At 40.4% G+C, this 15,896-nt stretch overlaps 1 protein-coding gene and 1 pseudogene across 5 annotated transcripts in view; both read left to right on the forward strand.

The window, feature by feature from the left end:
* RBMS3 (RNA binding motif single stranded interacting protein 3) overlaps positions 1–15,896 on the forward strand; it is a 1,606,934-nt gene that overhangs the window by 33,868 nt on the left and 1,557,170 nt on the right. The window lies entirely within an intron of this gene.
* On the forward strand, positions 8,351–10,087 carry LOC133750045 (ras GTPase-activating protein-binding protein 1-like; annotated as a pseudogene).

Below are 15,896 nucleotides of genomic sequence, written 5' to 3' on the forward strand. Positions count from 1 at the left end.
AGCCACTTTATGGCTATAAAATAGTTTTTTAACCCTTGCCCTATTTATCCATCTCTTATGTATTTGCTTTTAAGGAGCGTGCTTTGGTCAACAGAATTACACAATATATCTTAAGGTAGTCACACCAGTGTGTCTGGAGGGGAGATAGATAGATTATAAATGTGAAATTGTTGGTCAGGGGTTGTGATCATTTAACCTGTTGGAAGTGGCTGTCAGATTCCCTCCAAAATGGATGCTGCAGCCTTTTTACTGTAAGAGGGAAGTGCCTGTTTCCCACACTTTTGCTACCACACAGCACTGTAAATCTTGGTGATTTTGTCAGTCTAGTAGGCTTTAATTGGTATCTGGAGGCTTCTAAGCTCAAGGTGGCTGACTAATCACATGCATCTACCTCTTGTTCCCGTCTATTAAAATTGCAGAAAAAGTATTTTTAAAAAGAATGAGAATACAACAAGCTGAGATACTGCTATGGTTTGGCTGTGGTTTGACCCGAAGAGTTCATGTGGTGGAAGCTTGGTCTCCAGTGTGAGGATGTGAAAAGAGGTGGGGTCTTTAGGAGATGTGGCCTCATGGGAGTTGGGTAGGTCACTGGGACCACTGACCTTTGCAGAGATTAAAAAGTTTTCATGGGACCCCTATTAGTTCCCTCTAGAGTAAGCTGTTATGAAATAATCTGAACACCCCCTCTCCTCTCTCTGACTTCCCATATCCCCATGTGACCTCTCCCTCTCACACACTCTCCTGCTGTGATGCTGTCTGCCATGAGGCCCTCACCAGAGCTTGAACAAATGGGGCCTTCTGCTCTTGACTTTCAGCCTCCAAAGCAGTGAGCTGAATAAACTTCTTTTCTCTGTCTATTACCCAGCCTCAGGTATTTTGCTATAGCAATGAAAAGCAGGTAATATGAGTATACTTCAAAAAAGTTTATGGAAAATATGTATTGTTAAAAAGCTGTGCATGAATTTCAAAACATTTTGTACCGAAATTAACTTACCTTTTAATTCAATTTTTCGATGGACTTTTAAATGTATTCTTAAATAGGTACTATCAGTAGCCAGAGAGTTTTTTTATGATCTGAAATTTTGCTTTTAATCCTCTTATGCTTTGCGATTACATAATTTAGGAGTTTGTGCTGATGTTTATCTTCTCTACATTAGTCTTTCTGATGAGCTGGCAAAAGCACCATTACTAAACAGAAATGTACAGTAGTTCCCCAATTTTATGTATTTGGACAATCCTGAATTATAACTTAGTGTCAGATAGTAAAGGATTTGAAAGTCAAGTTTAACTTGTTACTCTGTCTGGTCATGCTGACTTTCAAAGCGCCTGACCTTAAAGATCATCTATAAAAGGTGAGATGTCTTAAATATTCCTCATTCGATATACAGAAATCACACTAAATTGCCTTTCAGTAGGTTAAAAGCATGTTGGAAAAAGGAAATTCTCATTAGACTGACATAGTTAAGACCAGTACAGGCTAAAGACCACAGACTGGAACGCAAGTGGGTCTTCCCCAGTTCCGAGACAATGTAAAGATTCCACATTATGTATAAATCCAGTCTCCTAACAGGTTTCGTGATGGCATTTACTAACTTTGTGAAAAGTTGAACATTATTAGTTAACTCCAGTCTCATCTTCAGAAGGAGAAAACAGTGACAGCATTTACTGAATTGGAGTTACTACCAAAATTTCAATAAACCCAATTATGTTTATTGAACCACACAAGGCAATCTTACCTAAATCAGCACTGTACTGTGTCAGCCATTCATGATCTGAGTTCTGGTACATGAGAATTAAATTGTGCACATTAAAAAAGTCACAAGACATTCCTGTTTTGTAATAAATAAGGCAGTGGCCAACTCATTAGAAGCATTTTTGAAATAAGCTATCAAGAGGCTGGCGCTGTGGCATAGTGGGGGTAAAGCTGCTGCCTGCAGTGCCGGCATCCCATATGGATGCCAGTTCAAGTCCTGGCTGCTCCACTTCTTTTTTTTTTATTAACTTTTATTTAAGAAATGTAAATTTTGCAAGTACAATTTTTGGATTATAGCAGTTTTTCCCCCCTTAACCTCCTTCCCACTCTCAAACCATCCCATCTCCTACTCCCTCTCCGATCTCATTCTTCATTAAGATTCATTTTTAATTCTCTTTATATACAGAAGATCAACTTAGTATATACTAAGTAAAGATTTCAACAGTTTGCACCCACACAGAGACACAAAGTATAAAGTACTGTTTGAATACTAGTTTTACTGTTAATTCACCTAGTACAACACATTAAGGACAGAGGTCCTACATGGGGAGTTGGTGCACAGTGACTTCTGTTGTTGATTTAACAATTGACACTCTTATTTATGACGTCAGTAATCACCTGAGGCTCTTGTCATGAGTTGCCAAGGCTGTGGAAACCTTTTGAGTTCACAGACTCTGACCTTATTTAGACAAGGCCATAATCAAAGTGGAAGTTCTCTCATTTCTTCAGAGAAAGGTACCTCCTTCTTTGATGGCCCATTCTTTCCGCTGGGATCTCACTCACAGAGATGTGATCCAGCTCTCTGCTATGGCCTGGGAAAGCAGTAGAAGATGGCCTGCACCCGCATGGGAAGACCCTGAGAAAGCCCCTGGCTCCTGGCTTTGGATTGGTGCAGCTCCGGCCATTGAAGCCAATTAGCAAGTGACTCGGTAGATGGAAGACCTCTCTCTCTCTGCTTCTCCTTCTCTCTCTGTGTAACTCTGAATTTCAAATAAATAAATAAATCTTAAAAAAAAGAAAGAAGCTATCAAATCTACCCTTTCATTCCGCTTAATGCCAGTGAAGATCATTTTGCTTCCAGAGATGTATTTCTTGGGATTCTCTGAATACTCCATACCAGGGTGATGCCTTTGTTCTTGCATCTGTGTAAGAGACTCCAGTGGCCTGACCTATCATCCTCACCAATGGACAAGGGAGATTCGGTTCAGTCTTGTGCTTGCCTCCCTTTTCCACAGTGTGGCACTGGGCATATTTCGAAACAAAAATCTTTTCTTTCTCAGTGACAGCCATTTTTAATTTGCTCTTGGACCACTTGTGCTCAAAGATCTACACTCAGAAGCTGGCTGCCCCACTCTCTAACCAGAGGTTTTGAAGAATACATGGAAGATGGAGAACATGATTGAACTGATGGAGAAAGTTAGTAGAAGGGACAAACTCAAGCAACTTCAAATCTGGAGTCGACAGAGGGAAGAAGGAGCCCCTGAACAATCATTGAAGTCATTCACTTCATAGAACTGTGTTTTCTAACATCCTGGACTTTTGCTTACCCCTCCTAGCCCTTATTAATCAGAACAGCTGGGAGGAATGGGCTTTTGCTCTTTGGCTGAAGCTGCAGAACTGCTTCCTAAGGAAAATGACTTGTGTGAGGACAGCTCCTAGTGAGAGTACAGGAGTCTATGAGTAGAGCAAGGCTGTGCATACAGATAAACCTCTTCTCTATAACAGATATAAAGAAAACAAAAGGAAAGGCAGGTTCCTGAGATGGAAGTATAGTACAGCAAATTAGTCAGTCTATCCCTGCAGTTCAATGTGGTTCCCACAGCCTCTTTGCATACTGCATGTCAAGCGAACTCTGGGGTGCATAGCCATACACACGTTCCTGTACACTATTGTCCTCCCCAGAACCTGCAGTCAACCCTGCCACTGAAGGGCCAGATGATACTTGCAGAAGTAAACGTACACTGCCTTAAAGTAAGTCCACGCTGTGTCTCTTAAACCATTTACTTAGGCGTATGTATGGACTAACAAGGGTTGACAGATGTTGCTTGAAAACCATGAGGAAAAGAAAAGAACAAAGGTGAATAGGACAACTCATCAAAAGTAAGGAGAAATAATTCAAGTAATGGAAAAAATTAGTGTTCTCAGAGCTTACATCCAGAAAACGGACAAGGGTTTCTGAAAATCAAAAATAGACTGCTGGTATAAAAAAAAAAAAGCAAATAGACTGATTAAATAAAATAATAGCTGAGTAAATAAAATAAAATGGGGCTGAAGACCATATTGTTACTCCTGAAGACAGAATCAAGGGAACCTTTTATAACGTATAGTAAAAAGCTAGAAAATAGGCAAATAGTGTTAAAATAAGGAACTCAGGTCTAGACTCCAGTTTGACTCTAATGGGAATTCCAGAAAGAAAGTATAGGAAAGGGTAGCATATAGGGCATAGTCAGAAAGGGACGGAAGAACATTTTCTTTAGCAGAGGAAATATAACTCTTCAGATTGGAAACTTCCAGGAAGTGCCAAGCAGAATTAAGACAAAGAAAACCTATTGCTCACCAAGTAGACTTCTCTTGTCAGTTTGGAACTGGCCGATTAATGCTTCTTACGAGATCAATGTGGAAGGTGAGCGCTTGGCTTGTACCTGTTCTAAGATCTCTAGCCGTGAAGGACCTGGTGACTGAAACAAAAAGGAACCCTTTTTAATCCCTCAAAAATGTCAGCTTGAGAAAGAATCCAACACATAGGAGACGTCTGAGAGGTGAGAAGAAAGAAACCCATACCCAGAACATTGTTTGAGACCATGAATATGTTTGTATTGGACTATTTAGCACTACTCGTTGGGTTCACATTAAGAACAGAAGAGATAGATTTCTATTATGAAAATCAAGGAATATATTTAATATGTCCTAGGAGGATTCTGGTACTCTAAAGATAAAGAGATTCTACAAGCTTCCAGAGGGGAGAGGAAAACAAATTATTTAGCAAAGAATAAGAAAAGAATGACACTCAGCCTTTCGTCAGCAACACGGGATGGTAGAAGACAAGGAAGTGGTGTCTTCAGAGTGCTGGGAGGGTGGGAGAGGTTTGAAGTTACAATTCTATACTTGGCTACATTACCAATCAAGCATGAAGGCAAAATACAGATATTTTTGGTATGCAGGAGTTCAGGAAGTTTATGGATATATTGTAGTAGGAGGTATTTCAGCAGTATGAAAAAGGAGCAAGAATTCTGTAGAACTAAAGGGAACTAGAAAGAAGGTAAGAGTTGGAGTAGGTGGCTGAAGATGTCTCCTCCAATTGGAAGAGATTTAAGGAAACACATTCCTTATGTATAATTCCTCCTGGTTCTAAAGTGAATAGTATCTACACATCTATAAAGTACATACTCTTTGTTGGTTTTCCATTTTTAGAATTAACCTCTGTGGACAAAGCCGAGACTTTCTTAGTCTATGGGCAAAATGCATATGCTTTGGAATACAACACTTTCAGCTGGGGACAATGGGACTCATTTTAACAATTATGAAATAATATAATTCCTCTGAGTACAATCTTGCGGAGTTGGTGCCTGAATAAAGAAGCAGTTATGGATCCACATGAGAAGTAGGGCAAAGGCAAAGTGAGGACACATCAGTCGTGCGTGTTGTTGTATCAGACCTGAGATAGCCTCTCTAGAAGAGACAGGGAGGTGTGGTCCATTCAGAGGTTCAGATGAGCAGGTGCACCTCTGGTTGAGACCATTATTTGCTGTCTAGAAAAGCATTAGGTTCTCATCACTTTGTCTCTCTCCAGGACCCCTTTATCACCCCCAAGTCAAATATATAGTTGTATTGTTGAATCGGTTTGGGTTAAAAGGCACATACTGTACTCACTTTTCAGGAAAGGAGGATTAGATATGATAAAATAGTGCCTTTGCTTGAGTTTTAAATATTTAGAGAGAAAGAAGGGAGAAAGCTGAAATGTTCCACTTTCATTTTCCCCAACTGAAATCTGTGAGAAAGGGCTTAGCCTCTTTTCAGATAAAGAAGAGTCTAACTCACAAAGTACACAGATACAGAGAGGAGAAACAGAAAATGCTAATTGGTAATTAAAGGGGAAAAGTTAAATCTTTTTGGAGTGTGTGGCACAAGCTCATATTCTCAAGAATAAATATTTCTAATGAGATCCAAAGACCACAGGGCGAAAAGAAAATGGGATCGTAAAGACTTTTTAATAATCAAAAAATAACTCGGGAGAAGTAAAGGCAGTTTTAAAGCTTTAGAGAAAGTGGTTTGCTATGGTGTAGGAAAAGACTTTTAGATTGAATTTTTCATTTTTCAACCAGTTGAGTTGGTATGATTTCTCTAAATCATTCTTTTCTCCTTCTCAACAGCCAACACACAGCTATAATCTTTTTTTTTTTTCTAACTTCAGATGTCATACAAGAAAGGTTCTATGAAATCCTGAGGATGTAAAACAGACTTTTTCACAGGCTGGGTTTGGGCAAAGGAGAGGGAATGGAGTCGTCGTTTAGGGTGCAACTGGAGAAGAAGTTGTGCTACTGAGGGTGGACACTCAGCATTTGCTGGATGTCACCAAGTGATGGCCTTAGGAAGCGAATGTGACAGAAGCATTATGAGTGGAAGTGGTGAAAGAAGACACACAGACAATGCTTAGAGATTGAGGGATACAGGTTTGAGTGTCTCTTTATGCAAAATACTTGGGACCAGATGTGCTTCAGATTTTCAAGTATTTTGAATTTTGTATTAGGGATGTTCAACTGTGTTTTTTTTAATCTATGCTTTTTTAAAAGGATCACAGAAACCTACTAGGAGGGAATTAAAAAGAAAAAAAATGCAGTGCCTGTGCTTTGGCACAGTAGGTTAAGCCACCACCTGCAGTGCCAGCATCCCACATGGGCACCGATTCAAGTTCTGGCTGATCCACTTCCAATCCAGCTCCCTGCTGCTATGCCTGGGGAGGCAGAAGATGGCCCAAGTGCTTGGGCCCCTGCCACTGATGTGGGAGGCACAGATGGAGTTCTGGGTTCCTGAGTTTCAGCTATTGTGGCCATTTGGGGAGGGAATCAGCGGTGAAAGATAGCTTGCTCTCTCCCTAACTCTGCCTTTCAAATAAATGTTTAAAAAAAAAAAAGGCTCAGTAAAAGACAGGAAAAAATGGGAACATCAGGGGCTGACACTGTGGCTTAGTAGGTTAAGCCTCTGCCTGCAGTGCTGGCATCCCTTATGGGTGCCGGTTGAGTTCTGGCTGCTCCATTTCTGATCCAGCATCCCTGCTGATGGCCCGGGAAAGCAGTAGAAGATGGCTCAAGTGTTCGGGTCTCTGCACCCATGTCAGGGACCTGGAAGAAGCTCCTGGCTCCGGGCTTTGGATTGAACCAGCTCTGGCCCTTGAGGCCACTGGGGAGTGAACCAGTGTATGCAAGACCTCTCTCTCTGTCTCTCCCTCTCTCTATCTGTAACTTTGCCTATCGAGTAAGTAAGTTAAAAAAAAAATGAGAACACTGAGAAGTCTTTTTTTTTTTTTTAAGATTTGTTTTATTTACTTGAAAGACAGAGTTACGGAGAGAGGTAGAGACAGAGAGAGAGGTCTTCCATCTGCTGATTCACTCCCCAGATGGCCACAACAGCTGGAGCTGCGCTGATCCGAAGCCAGGAGCTTCTTCCAGGTCTCCCACGCGGGTGCAGGGGCCCAAGGACTTGGGCCATCTTCTACTGCTCTCCGGCCATAGCAGAGAGCTGGATCAGAAGAGGAGCAGTCGAGACTAGAACCGGCACCCATAAGGGATGCCAGTGCTTCAGGCCAGGATGTTAACCCACTATACCACAGCACCAGCCCCAAGAACACTGAGAAGTCTTTTGTGGGTTAACATTGCTGGGGTAGTGACGGTGAAGGTGCCCATGGAAGATGTTCTGGACATCTGAAAGCAATACTGTGGAAAAGTTTTTGGGAAAGCTTTGCTGGCATATGACCCCAAGTGACCAAACAATCCATGGACATACTTGACACAAACGGATTTGGAATTTATTAAGAGCAGGGGGCCAGACCCAAGATAATAGCTGGTATTTTGAGTGTCCCTACTCTGTGGCAGGCACTTGGCTAGGTGCCTGTGATGTAGTGTCTCCTTGAATTCTCACTATAGTTTTATGAGTTAGGAAGCCTTATATAAATCTTGTATGGATGAAACTTCGAGATTGAACAACTTGCCCAAGATCTCACCAGCAAGTATTAGACCTGGGACTGGAGCCCAGATCTTCTGAGCTTGTAACTATGTTCTCAACCACTCTGTTACTATGATGATGTCACTGCTACTGTTATTAGACTTGTGTAAGTAATATTTTCATTGACTTGATAGGAATTCTACCCATACATGGGATAACTTTTAACCCTAAGGGCCTGCGTTTTTTTTTGTTGTTGTTGTTGTTTTTTTTTTTTTTTTTTGCCTTGGCATGAAATGAAACCAACAATTAATAAAATCCAAGTAACAATGAAGTTACTGAGTTGTTAATACATGCTGGGTGATGTACTTTACACATATGAGGGAACTTCCAAAAGTTTGTTGAAAATGTAATCAAAAGTGCAGACACAGTTGTGTGAGCGATTTCTGCTTCCCACCGTGCGGTGGAGCAAGGCTTGTTCCTCTCCCACTCAGCCGCGCAGGTTCCACATTTTTTTTCCTCTCCAAGGTTGAATTGACCAAAGCAATGGTTATGGAGAAGCCTAGTCGCCTGCTGATCGGGCGGGAATTTGTGAGACAGTATTACACACTGCTGAACCAAGCCCCAGACATGCTACACAGATTTTATGGAAAGAACTCTTCTTACGTCCATGGGGGATTGGATTCAAATGGCAAGCCAGCAGATGCAGTCTATGGACAGAAAGAAATCCATAGGAAGGTGATGTCACAGAACTTCACCAATTGCCACACCAAGATTCGCTATGTTGATGCTCATGCTACTCTAAATGATGGTGTGGTGGTCCAGGTGATGGGGCTGCTCTCCAATAATAACCAGGCTTTGAGGAGATTCGTGCAGACATTTGTCCTTGCTCCTGAGGGATCTGTTGCAAATGAATTCTATGTTCACAATGATGTCTTCAGATACCAAGGTGAGGTCTTTGGTGGCTTTGTCACTGAGCCCCAGGAGGAATCTGAGGAAGAAGTAGAGGAACCTGAGGAGAGGCAGCAGACCCCTGAGGTGGTACCTGATGATTCAGGAACTTTCTATGACCAGACTGTCAGCAATGACTTGGAAGAACACCTAGAGGAGCCCATTACTGAACCAGAGCCTGATCCTGAACCAGAACCAGAAGCAGAACCTGTCTCTGAAATCCAAGAGGAAAAGCCCGAGCCAGTATTAGAAGAAACTACTCCTGAAGATACTCAGAACTGAGTTCTTCTCCAACACCTGCAGACATAGCTCAGACAGTACAGGAGGACTTGAGGACATTTTCTTGGGCAGCTGTGACCAGTAAGAACCTTCCACCCAGTGGAGCTGTTCCAGTTACTGGGATACCACCTCATGTTGTTAAAGTTCCAGCTTCACAACCCCGTCCAGAGTCTAAGCCTGAATCTCAGATTCCACCGCAGAGGCCTCAGAGGGATCAAAGAGTGAGAGAACAATGAGTCAACATTCCTCCCCAGAGGGGCCCCAGGCCAATTCGTGAGCCTGGAGAGCAAGGTGATGTTGAACCCCGAAGAATTGTGAGACACCCTGACAGTCACCAGCTCTTCATTGGCAATCTGCCTCACGAGGTGGACAAATCGGAACTGAAAGATTTCTTTCAAAATTATGGGAATGTGGTGGAGTTGTGCGTCAACAGTGGTGGAAAGCTGCTCAGTTTTGGTTTTGTTGTATTTGATGATTCTGAGCCTGTTCAGAAGGTCCTTAGCAACAGGCCCATCATGTTCAGAGGTGAAGCCCGTCTGAATGTGGAAGAGAAGACTCCAGCAGCTAGGGAGGGAGATCGTCGTGATAACCGCCTGTGGGGACCTGGAGGCCCTTGAGGTGGGCTGGGTGGTGGAATGCGAGGCCCTCCCCGTGGAGGCATGGTGCAGAAACCCGGATTCGGAGTGGGAAGGGGGATTGCTCCATGGCAATGAATTGCCCATCACTGATCATCACACAGCCGTACAAACCCCAGCTCCTGCAGAGTGGTGAATTTCTTCAACCAGCCTTTCGTATCTTGGAGTATGAGCTAGTCTGTTATAAACTGCTTACGTTTGTACAACTTCACTTCTCTTGTGTTAATGGTGTGTGCTCCCTTTCCCTCCTCCTTCCCTTTAGTCCTTCACTTCCAATTTTGTGGAATGATATTTTAGGCGTAATGGATTTATAAAGAAGATAAAGACAAAAGACTGAATTTCCTTGCTTACACTTTGCATATACAGACTGGATTTTTTTTCCATTTATTAAACTTTTATTTAATGAATATAAATTTCCAAAGTACAGCTTATGGGTTGCAATGGCTTCCCCCCTCCCATAACTTCCCTCCCACCCGCAACCCTCCCCTTTCCCGCTCCCTCTCCCCTTCCAATCACATCAAGATTCATTTTCAATTCTCTTTATATACAGAAGATCAGTTTAGTATATATTAGGTAAAGATTTCAACAATTTGCCCCCATATAGCAACACAAAGTGAAAAAAATACTGTTGGAGTACTAGTTATAGCATTAAATAAGAGTGTACAGCACATTAAAGACAGAGATCCTACATAATATTTTTTAAAAATTAATTAATTTTCTATGCCATTTCCAATTTAACACCAGTTTTTTTTTTTCATTTCCAATTATCTATATACAGAAGATCGATTCAGTATATAATTAGTAAAGATCTCATCAGTTTGTACCCACACGGAGACACAAAGTGTAAAAATACTGTTTCAGTACTAGTTATAGCATCACTGCACATTAGACAACACATTAAGGACAGATCCCACATGGGATGTAAGTACACAGTGACTCCTGTTGCTGACTTAACAATTTGACACTCCTGTTCATGGCGTCAGTAATCTCCCTAGGCTCTAGTCATGAGTTGCCAGGGCTATGGAAGCCTTTAGAGTTCGCTGACTTTGATCTTATTCCAATAGGGTCACAGTCAAAAAAGTGGAAGTTCTCTTGGATTTTTTTAAAATAGCCATTTCCCCAAAGGAATGTGTCTTGCTTATTACTGACATTTGGTATGTTTCATTCATTGGAATATTTCTTATTTTCTACATGTTTCAGAAACCTGTGAGAAACAGGATTTGATAAACATTTTGAAGGCAAGAAAAATCCAATTGTTCTATGAGAGTCATGACCTTCTGGTGTAGAAAAGTTGCCTCTGGAAAATTTAACAAGTTTCATTTTCTCTAGTATGGCTAAAAACTGAATAAAAGGTGTTAATAGAGTTAATTTGTTTTGGTATGTGATCACAAAACAATTCTGAAACACTGTTTCTACCACTAAAACTTAAATTGTGAGATAGGTTTTAAATGTGTAATATGCAACTGATGAGCTTTTCTTGAACTGTTAGAATTTTTTTGAAGTAGAATTTTTTTCATGTTTAATTTGTATTTGAAAAAAAAAAAAAAAAAGAAAAAAAAACCAAAAAAGTCCCGAAATCCAAATAACAAAAAACCAGAGCAAAACTGTTGTGCCTTCTCTTTGATTCCAGTCTTGACAATTGTTTAAACAAAAATAAATTAAAAAAAAATTCTAGATTTGTTTTTACCAGGTTAAGAGTATGTGGGAAATTGCAGAATCCCCTTATCATCACCTTGTTTGTCATCTGTTAACATTTGTTATGCCTTATTCTAAAATTGAGTTTCAGACTGGAATGCCTTTGAGGACAGATATTTCTATAGAGGTCCTTTGACCTAAATAGTTCTGCATTTGTATTAAGTTTTATTTTGAGATCTAACCGGATTCCTAATCATAGCCCATAAGAAGGAATATGACTTTAATATTGGACTTCACTGATATACTCGAGTGTCTGCAATTTTTTTTTCCTTTAAATCATAGCCATATGGTAAATTTTCTATTTTGTTAAGGTTCTCTTTTATTGATGGACATGCAGTGGGTATTTCTTGGAAATGGCCAAATTTTTATTAAAATATTTCTGGAAGAAAAAAAAAAAGAAAATGTAATCAAAAGATATCTGGTGCAAAATAATTTTGAAATCGTGGGAGGCGGCAAGATGGCGGAATAGGCAGGGAGCACACTTAGTCCGGGGAGAGAGAAAGTTTAATATAAGTGGAGATACTGCAGGGTCAAGGAAGAGTAGGGGATGAAACAGCAGAGGAAACTCTTCCGGAACTAGTGATTCACAGTGGACCTGCGTGGAGAGCGTGGGAGCCCAAGTTCGGGACACCAGTGGCAGACTCAACGCACCAGCGCTGGAACGCGAGGTGAGCCGAACCTCCATAGCCCGAGATACCAGCAGGCAAGCGGAAAGAGGAGGCTAGAGGGAACGAGGCTTGAAACTCCGTGGGGAAAAGTTCACCAGGCTAACTAGAAGAGAGAGAAAAAAAAATAAAAAAAGTGACTGATACGGACACAAGTTTCTCTCTCTCCGCTCACCTCTCAAAGGCGAGCAAGACAGAGCAGGCGCCATTTTGGACATACGTCATAAGCAGGGTGACCTGAGGTCTGCACCAGCCCTGAGCCTAGCAGAAAAACCTGACTCTGTGGGGAGGGGTGAAATAACAGGAGATTAGCATCTAACTTGGCAACCCAGTGGGAGACTGCAGGAGAATTGGAGCCCACACTGAGGGCAGCAGAGATTCCCTGTGTGGTCCTTGGGAAAGAGCTTCCGATCTCTGGCTCCTGTGGGTATATCATTTGCCTGCTAACTACCTCCAATTACGTTCAGCTGTGCGGAATTACTTCCCTTTTAAATCAAAAAAAGAAAGAGAGATTTACCACACCTAACCTGGGAGTGTCATCCTTGACACACCCTCAACCCTGAGGAACCAAACACAGCTCTCAGTCCACACTCATCTCAAGCCTCTAAGGCTCCACTGAAAGCAGACAGTCCACTTAATATAGAGCCATAGTGTAACAAGAAAAAACACTACAGTGAAGAAACCAAATATCTCCAACATGCCAAACAACAAACGCAGAAACCAAGCTAACAAGAACAAGGAAGAAACTATGACGCCCCCAAATGAAAAAGACACCCCAATTCAAGATTATGAAGATGATGAGATTGAAGAAATGCAAGATGCGGATCTCAAAAAATTGATAAGAACATTAAGAAGTTCTCAAAAACAAATTCTTGAACTACAGAAATCCTTCATGGACAAGATAGAAAATCTCTCTCGTGAAAGTGAAATATTAAGGAGGAATCAAAATGAAATGAAACAACTAGTGGAACAAGAAACTCTGATAGTGACTAGAAATCATAATGAAATGAAGAGTTCAATAGATCAAATGACAAACACATTAGAGAGCCTTAAAAACAGAATGGGCGAAGCAGAAGAGAGAATATCAGACTTAGAAGACAGAGAACAGGAAAGGAAACAGGCAAACCAAAGAAAAGAAGAAGAAATTAGAAATCTAAAAAATATTGTCGGGAATCTACAGGATACTATTAAAAAACCCAACATTCGGGTTCTAGGAGTTCCTGAAGGCATGGAGAGGGAGAAAGGATTAGAAGGCCTTTTCAGTGAGATACTAGCAGAAAATTTCCCAGGTTTGGAGAAGGACAGAGGCATCTTAGTACAGGAAGCTTATAGAACCCCTAATAAACATGACCAAAAGAGATCCTCACCACGACATGTTGTAATCAAACTCACCACAGTGAAACATAAAGAAAAGATCCTAAAAGGTGCAAGAGAGAAACGTCAGATCACTCTTAGAGGATCTCCATTTAGACTCACAGCAGACTTCTCATCAGAAACCCTACAAGCTAGAAGGGAATGGCGAGACATAGCCCAGGTACTAAGAGAGAAAAACTGCCAGCCCAGAATACTATATCCTGCAAAGCTCTCATTTGTGAATGAAGGTGAAATTAAGACTTTTCATAGCAAACAGAAACTGAAAGAATTTGTTGCCACTCATCCTGCCCTGCAAAAGATGCTTAAAGATGTCTTACACACAGAAACACAGAAACATGGTCACCAATATGAAAGAAGGTAAAGGAAGGAAACCTCACAGCAAAAGATCACAGGAAGCTCAACTTCTCTTTGACATAGAATTAAATTCTGATGCTCTGTTAAAGCAATGTGTTAAAGTAATCTATTATGTTCTCTTGATGTCTGTTAAATTCTAATTGTTCAAAAACAGCTGAATTTTTATTAAGAGCTATGGGTTATTTAAATATGTGCTTTTTTCAAAAATTTGAATAATCACCTTGTAACAATGATCAAATTTGGTCTATGTTATGTCATGATTTTAAGAAATCTTATTTCAACCAGATATTTTGGATTTTGAGCCTTCTTGGCATTCTTGACAGGCATTCAAAAAATCAAAGTTTCAAACAATCTGGTCTCTAAAATTTCCAGTAAATCCTGGACTTTGGTTTTTCCAGTTTGGGCCCAACTGAAAAAATCGAAGGACCTATGTCTCTCATCTTATAGAGACACCAACTAATCAGTCTATTTGGAGTATATTAGAAGGACTGTCAAGATGTGATGTGGTACCAGACTTTAAGTTTCTATAATGGAAAATGCTATTAATACAAATGTTCGAGAATTAAAAAGTCTAATGATCTTGTGTTACTAGACATGATAGTTATCTTAATGAGAAAGCCCCAGAGGCTTAAAGGGTTAAATACTTGTAAAATCCTACAGGTGCTTTCAAAAATACTGTGAAGTAAGCAAGTGCCTCTTGTTGGTTGATGAGTTTATAATTTTAAACATGGCGACTTAAAGTCTTTTGTCATCCACAGTTATATATGATCTGCTGCTCATAAAACTAAAGCGTTGTGGGTTCTGTGTTTAGCTGTCCTCCTATAGGTTCCTATGGACTTTTTCCAGTCACTTTTATTGTATTCAGTACTTTGGGATGGCTCTGTAAACAGATGAAGCCAATAATGTATTAACAGTACCAACTGAGAGAAAGTATGGTTAACTGAGGTTCCTAAAAAGAAAAAGCAATTCAAATCAATTGGCAATCTACAAAAAGAGTTAAAGATTTTAAAAGCTATTATTAAAATTGCTATATTGGTCTATTATGCTATATTATATGTGTGTACATATTGTATGTCCACATGGGGAAATTTTATTAAGAGTTTTATTTTAAATGGCTTTTAGATAAGATTGTCCATAAATTTAAGCTGCTAAAATCAATCAAAGATACATTTTAATTTGTGTGACCTGAATCTGTGTATCATATGTTTTAGACTTGTTGGTAGAAAGAAACTAAAAACATTTTAGATGGTTGTGCTTAAGTTTACTGGCTAAACAAACTACACCATGTTAGATATTTAAGAGGTGTTTTCAAATACATGATTCTTAAAATTTATAGAAGGCATTGGACCTTCTGGTGAATGTTTTCTTAAGTTGTTATCTAATGGTTGAAACGGTTTGCTAAGTATTCATGTGATATTGCTATTGTCAGCAAGCGATCTAGGACTTGCTCCCTCATTTCTCTATTCTAAGCCCAACTTGTTCTTTCATTTCTCTATTCTCTTCAAGGTAGGAAACTAATTCTATTATGAAGGAATCTGTAGGATGCACAATTTAATCTTTAGACCTTATAAAAGAGATGGCTAACATTTTTCTGCAATAGCATAGCCAAAATAAGAACTTAAATAATAATCTCATAGCTAGATTCACTTCGCCATCAGCGAAGTATACAGTAAGTAGAAAAAAACCTCCCTTTCAGACCAAAGGGAAAGAAAGTTTTAAAGTGAGAATATAATCTTCCTCATGGGCATTGTCTACCTTAGAAAAACTACTACAGAACATGCCTGTGACTATAGACTTGTAGTTCAGGCCACCGAAGATTAGAGATGGGAAACGGGCACTCCCTTGACTTGCATCCTCTGGTCTACTTTAACACAAACCAGGAGAAAAAGAAAGCTCGGCATCAGAAGCAATGGGTGGCAGGCCTATTAATGGCTGATCTGTACAGTGATCTGCCCTCAAGGAGACCCAACAGGCCAGTCCACTGCAGTGGCTTTCAATGTGGTAAACTGGGCTTCAGCAGAAGTCAGCTTGTGA

Source organism: Lepus europaeus, chromosome 2, assembly GCF_033115175.1.
Source record: "Lepus europaeus isolate LE1 chromosome 2, mLepTim1.pri, whole genome shotgun sequence".
NCBI classification, from domain to species: Eukaryota; Metazoa; Chordata; class Mammalia; order Lagomorpha; family Leporidae; genus Lepus; species Lepus europaeus.